We start from the raw sequence: 7,531 nt of genomic DNA on the forward strand, positions 1-7,531 counted from the left end.
TAACCCATTTGTCAGGAGTGGAGGACATGTGAAGGGGAGGAATAGAAGATGAGGTGGGCTGGATGCAGTGCCTCACGCCTGTAATCCCAGCACTTTGGAAGACTGAGGTGGGCAGATCACTTGAGGCCAGGAGTTCGAGACAGCCTGGCCAACATGGTGAAACCCCATCTCTACTAAAAGCACAAAAAATTAGCTGGGCATGGTGGTGGCACGTGCCTGTAATCCCAGCTACTCCAGTGGCTGAGGCAGGAGAATTGCTTGAACCCAGGAGGCAGAGGTTGCAGTGAGCTGAGATCACACCATTGCACTCCAGCCTGGGGCAGCAGAGTGAGACCTTGTCTCAAAAAATAAAAAATTAAAATAAAAAATGAGAAAATGAAGATGAGGTGGAAGATGGGGTTGAAAGAAGTCAAGGAAAATCTTCATTTATTCATTTGTTCGTTCATTTTGCAAATATTTGTTAACTATGACATGCCAGATATTGGGATTTGTAGAAGAGAGATATATGGGTATAGAAGATAAGGTTTTAAATTGTTCAATTAAGTTCTATGTGTTTGGCCTTATAATATCAGATTTAAGAATCATCTTATAGGACACCACTCTCTGTCCCACGACTTCATTAGGAGAGAAGGGCCCAGGTCCTCTTTACCTAGAATGACAAAGTCTGCTTTTCACTCTAAGTGAAAGCCCTGCCCCTAACTCATCTCCTAGTCCTGCAATGCTGCCATGAAAGCAATTATGGCCGGTGGGGAGGAGGAGGAAAGAGAAAGCTTGCACCTGTGTCAGTTAAGATGTGTTCAGCTGTAACGAATGGGAACAGCAGCCCAAGTTGTCCTAAGCAATGAGAACATGGATTGGCTCCCATAACTGAAAGTCAGAATACAGCAGACTCCTGGGTAGATGGATTTGTTGGGTCTGCCTTGCCATCAAATATTCAAGAGCTTTCTCTGTCTGTTGGAAATAGGATACTCACTAACCGATTTCCTCTTTTTCCAGAGCACACACCTAGAGTACATTTCCCAGCCTCCCTTGCAGGTAGATGTGGCCATGTGACTCAGTTCTAATTAGTAGAATATGGGTACAAGGGCATCACCTCCAAGTCTGGTGTGCAGAGACCACCCACGTGCATGCCTCCATTGTGCCTTCCCTCATCTGCCAACCAGATCCAGAGGACCTCAAAGTCCAAGGGGATTGCAGAACCACCCACCTAGAGGAAGGTAATTCCCTGAATTACCACATGTTCGGTTGCCAGGGCTGCCATAACAAAATACCACAGACCGTGTGTTTTAAATAACACATTTCGGCCGGGCGTGGTGGCTCAAGCCTGTAATCCCAGCACTTTGGGAGGCCGAGACGGGCGGATCACGAGGTCAGGAGATCGAGACCATCCTGGCTAACACAGTGAAACCCCGTCTCTACTAAAAATACAAAAACTTAGCCGGGCGAGGTGGCAGGCGCCTGTAGTCCCAGCTACTCGGGAGGCTGAGGCCGGAGAATGGCGTAAACCCGGGAGGCGGAGCTTGCAGTGAGCTGAGATCCGGCCACTGCACTCCAGTCTGGGTGACAGAGTGAGACTCCATCTCAAAAAAAAAAAAAAAAAAAACCTTTCTTCCCTGGCGGTCTGGAGGGTAGAAGCCCAAAGATCAAAATGTCTGCATTTTGGTTTTGCCTTGTCTTGCACATGGCTACCTTTTGGCTTTGTCCTCAGAGTCTTTTCCTCTGTGTGTGTATGTCCTTGGTATCTCTTTGTGTGTCATAATTTCCTCTTCTTAGAAGGACACCAGTCAGACTGGATCAGGGCCCACCCTAACGGCCTCATGCTAACTTAATCACCTCTTTAAAGACCAAATCTCCAGTACCTCACTTTCTGAAGTACTGGGGATTAGGACTTGAGCATATTAATCTTGGGGGAACACCATTCACTAGACCCTCGTGCAAGTTTTTTTCCAGACTCCTCGTTGGGGTTTACAAGATCAAGTACTAAACCTGTTGTAAGGCATTGAGATTTGGGGTTTGTTTGTTAAGCAGCTAATAGGACTCATCCTGACTGATGCGCTATCATTCTGCACTGCAGTCAACAGTGAGATGCATCAGAAAGCTGGTTGCAAGATGGCTGCCAAGAGAATCAGGGCTTTTGGCTTCCCTGTTTACATCCATTGACAGAGGGTCACTTTCAGAAGCTCTCCAGAACAGCAAGGACCCTCCTTTCCCAAAGCCCCTAACAACCCTTCCCTCAATTTTCTTTGGCCAGAAATGGGCCACATGCCTGTGATCAAGCACCATGACTGGGAAGATGGAATCATTCTGATTGGCTTATATAGTAAAGGCACGTCAATTTCCTCCCAAGCACACGACTGCATGGGAGAGGAAGGGATATCAGCACAAAACTGGAGTTTTGTTAGATGGGGGGAAGAGAGAACAGATGTTGGGAATACAACCAACAACATCGGCTCGGACACTTTCATCAAGGTTCTCTTTGCTCTAGAGCCTTCAGGGACCAGAGCTCTGTGAAGCCCAGCCCTGTATGGGCAACTTTTAAAAGACCATATAGAATGTAAGGATTTGCAGAGATTTTTTGAGATCATCTATTTTAAACCAGTCTCTTTATTGTATGAATGGAGAAAGTGAGGCGCCAGGAGTCGGTGGTGATGCCAAGACTGGATGCAGGCAGCCTGACCCCCACACCAGGCCTTCCCTTAATCCAGCAGTGGTTCCTACATCTTACAGCTCCTCAGAAACCCCTGGGGAAATTTCTAGGAATACAGATCCCCAGACCCTGCCCCAGGTTAAATCAGAAGCTGTAGAAATGGATTCCAGCATTTTGTCTTTTTAAAAATCTTTCTAGTTTATTTTGGTTCAGACAGGTTTGGGAATTAGAATACCATACTTTCTCTTCTTTTTTAAAAAATATTTTTATTTTTATTTTTTAGACAGAGTCTTCCTGTGTCGCCTAGGCTGGAATGCAGTGACATGATCTCAGCTCACTACAACCTCCACCTCCCGGGTTCAAGTGATTCTCTAACCTCAGCCTCCCAAGTAGCTGGGATTGCAAGCACCTGCCACCATGCCTGGCTAATTTTTGTATTTTTAGTAGAGATGGGGTTTTGCCATATTGGCCAAGCTGGCCTCAAACTCCTGACCTCAGGTGATCCACCCGCCTCGGCCTCCCAAAGTACTGGGATTACAGGTGTGAGCCACTGCGCCTGGCCAAGAATACCAAACTTTTTCTAGAAAAATCATTCTTAAATTCCAACTTGCCTTAAGAACAGAACATCTTGTGAATTCAGTTAATCTAGCAGTATTTTTTTAAAGTCATCCTAGAAGACTAATCTTCTCATGGGCAAGTCATATTTTCTTAGGGTCTCACTTTCCCTATCAATAGATGATAGATAACAAACATGATCCCTGTACCCCCAGAGCTATAGTGAGGCCCCTATGAGATGAATGGGACATGAGCATCCTGTGAAACTGTTAAGCACTATTGTCTAATTTGTCAATCCATACCCGCTTCCAGCCCAGCTAAGAAACATTTAAGAAAACATACTAAAGGTACTTCTTCCATATGGACTGAGCTATCAATCTGAAAGATCTCACGGCTGGAAAGCCAGGTCCCCACAGATGGAGGCCAGACCCTGTCCTCAACCCACCACCCACTTGGGGAGGCTCCCACCCGGCCACTGCTGACTTCATGCATTATTCAGTCATAAGAGTCACCCTACAGTGGCCTGCTGGTGTCCTTCACACAGCCTGAGAGTGTCTTCAGGTAGGGCAAGCAAGAAACAAGAAGCTGAATGACTTTGAACACACCTGCAGAATGCAGATGGGCCAGGTGCTTTGGCAGCGTGGGGCTGAGTGCTCTTCATGCGGAAGGCAGAAGAGGTCTGGGCATTCGAGGGGACGATGACAGCTACAGAATGTTGGCCATCAGGTTCTTGGTAATGCCTGTGGTTTGGGATTTTTGTAGTCTTTTTTCCTCCAAGAATTTCTATTTGGGTTTATTGTAAAATTTTTTCATATTTCAGTTTTTAAGCACATGCATGCCTCTTAACCCGTTTGACCCCCAAAACCACCGTGTACATAAATAGATTACATGTTTCTTTCTCTTGAATTTGGCTTGCTCTGCTTGAGTCCTGGTCCACAAGTTTGAATTCAATGCAGTCCCTCTGCTTCCTGTTTTATACACAATGGTGAAGGCAATGGCCCTACATTCTCTTTCTTTTCCCATCTGACTTATGCCCAATAATTAATTCATTTAGCAAATTGTGTTACTTAGGATTCACAAGTAGCAGGAAACCAACTCAAATGAGCTTGAATGAGATAGATGGAATTTTGTTTTGTTGTGTTGTGTTTTGAGATGGAGTTTCACTCTTGCTGCCCAGGCTGGAGTGCAATGGTGCAATCTTGGCTTGCTGCAACCTCCACCTCCTGGGTTCAAGCAATTGTCCTGTCTCAGCCTCCCAAGTAGCTGGGATTACAGGCGTGCAGCACCACGCCCAGCTAATTTTGTATTTTTAGCAGTGATGGGGTTTCACCATGTTGGTCAGGCTAATCTTGAACTCTTGATCTCAAGTAATCCACGCCCCCTCAGCCTCCCAAAGTGCTGTGATTATAGACGTGAGCTATCGCACCTGGTGGAAGACAGTTATAAGGATAAAAGAGAAGCTCATGGAACCCAAGAACAGGAATATGGCAGGGTCCCAGTGCAAAAGCTGGGGGTACAGACTTTGCCAGGACACTCTCTTCATTTCCCTTTTATGGCGATTTATATCCTCTCTCTCTCTCTCTCTCTCTCTCTCTCTCTCTCTCTCTCTCTCTCTCTCTGTCTTCTCTAGTTCTCTGGTTCAAAGATAAAGAAATATGGTGACCAATGGTGTCTGAGCTTTGCCTCTTAATGTTTCTATTCACTGAGAAGAAAGAAATCTAGCCTTCCTTGTATCCCAAATTTTAAAAGCCCTGGGAGAGAGCTTACTGTCCCAGATAACCACTCCTGGACCAATTACTAGTGGGAACCACCCCACCATATAGAAAAAATAGGAGATTAGGGGGTAATCCTAGAAGAAGATGGTTTGGTGCTAGGGAACAAAACAAAATGTGTCCATTACACAAATATTTCTATAGTCCACCACATGTGAGACATTCATTCAAAAATATGTATTGAGCACCTACTATGTGCTAGCCACTGTGGTAGACACTGGAGATAAAGCAGTGAACAAGACATTACCCTTGCCCTCAGGGAGTTTACAGTCTATCTGGCAAGATAGATGACATATAGTTATAGTTATACCCAATAATTTATTGAAGTTATGGTGTTATGAAAAAGAGGACAGGATAGAAAGGATACATGTGGACAGGATACAGACCAAACCAAGGTCAGGACAGGATATTGGTTTTTTGTTTTGTTTTGTTTTTGAGACAGAGTTTCGCTCTTGTTACCCAGGCTGGAGTGCAGTGGCGCGATCTTGGCTCATTGCAACCTCCACTTCCTAGGTTGAAGCAATTCTCCCATCTCAGCCTCCTGAGTAGCTGGGATTACAGGTGCCCGCCACCATGCCCAGCTATTTTTTGTATTTTTAGTAGAGACAGGGTTTCGCCATGTTGGCCAGGCTGGTCTTAAATTCCTGACCTCAGGTGATCCACCCACCTTGGCTTCCCAAAATGCTGGGATTACAGGCGTGAGCCACCATGCCCGGCCAATCTGATGGTTTTATAGGGGGAAACGCCTTTCACTTGGCTCTCATTCTCTCTTGTCTGCCACCGTGTAAGACTTGCCTTTCGCCTTCTGCCATGATTGTGAGGCCTCCCCAGCCACGTGGAACTGTGAGTCCATGAAACCTCTTTATCTTTATGAATTACCCAGTCTCAGGTATGTCTTCATCAGCAGCGTGAAAACAGACTAATACAAACTCCCTGCCTTTCTGCTTTTGGACTCTGTTGACAGCAGATGTGGTGCTCTGAGCTACTGCAGCCATCCTGTGACCCTGAGCAGACACATCACCAATGCCATGAATGTGGTAAAACATAAAGCAGGTGGGAATGGCATTCGCCTTTGGTTGTACTGTTAGGCTGCTGGAGTTACAGCAGCTCTGGACTGATTTCTGGCTATGAATACCCACTTTAACGAGAATGTTCTATTACTGCAGCCCAAAGAACATCCTTACTAATTCAGTTCTCAACCATAGTCATACACCTGGAAGTTTTAAAATACAGAATGTCTTTCTGTGTAACATTTTCTTGGTAGAATGCCTCTTAGTTTAAATTTCACAGAATGTATGTATCTTTCAATATATTTCAGCAAATATTCAAAAAGGGGAAATTTATATTTATGACTTCAAAAACTCACTGCAGATTTCTCAAAGAGCTAAAAATAGAATTACCATTTGACACAGCAGTCCCATTTACTGGGTATATGCCCAGAGGAAAATAAATCCTTCTACCAAAAAGACACTTGCACTCATATGTTTATTGTAGCGGTATCCACACAATAGCAAAGACATGGAATCAATCCAGGTGCCTATCAGCAGTGGATTGGATAAAGAAACTGTGGTGCATATACACCATGGAATACTACGCAGCCATAGAAAGAACAAAATCATGTCCTTTGCAGTAACATGGATGCAGCTGGAGGCCATTATCCTAAGCAAATTAATGCAGAAACAGAAAACCAAATATCACATGTTCTCACTTATGGGTGGGAGCTAAACATTGGGTGCACATGGACATAAAGATGGGAGCAATAAATACCAGGGATTTCAAAAGCAGGGAGGGAAGGAGGTAGGCAAAGTTTGAAAAACTACGTATCGGGTACTATGTTCACTACTTAGGTGACAAGATCATTAGAAGCCCAAACCTCAGCATTATACAATACCTCCATGCAACTAACCTGCATGTGTACACCCTGAATCTACAAAAAAAAAACCACACCTCGACCGGGTGCGGTGGCTCACGCCTGTAATCCCAGCAGTTTGGGAGGCTGAGGCCAGTGGATCATGAGGTCAGGAGTTCAAGACCAGCCTGGCCAAGATGGTGAAACCCTCTCTCTACTAAAAATACAAAAATTAGCTGGACGCAGTGGCAGGCGCCTGTAATCCCAGCTACTCGGGAGGCTGAGGCAGGAGAATCGCTTGAACCCAGTGGATGGAGGTTGCAGTGAGCCGAGATCATGCCACTGCACTCCAGCCTAGGTGACAGAGTGAGACTCCATCTTGAAAAAAACAAAAAACAAAAAACCACACCTCACTATGACATTATTAACAAAACAATGACTAAAAAATTTCTCATTATATTCCAATTCCAATTGGTAGACTGTCAGAATCAACATGCACAATTTTGAGCAGCACACCAGGAAACAGCAAAAGGGAAGCACACCTCTCAGATGGGGCTGGCACTGAGAGAGACACTGTCACTGCACACAAAAATCTGTTGACAACCCAGCTGATCACTGAATGATGGAAAGGTTGTTGTAAGCATTTTGCCATCCTAATGTGATAGTTTATAACACAAATAAAGGCATTTGATTATGCTGTAATTATAT

The sequence above is a fragment of the Macaca fascicularis genome, chromosome 15, assembly GCF_037993035.2.
Source record: "Macaca fascicularis isolate 582-1 chromosome 15, T2T-MFA8v1.1".
In the NCBI taxonomy this organism is placed as follows: domain Eukaryota; kingdom Metazoa; phylum Chordata; class Mammalia; order Primates; family Cercopithecidae; genus Macaca; species Macaca fascicularis.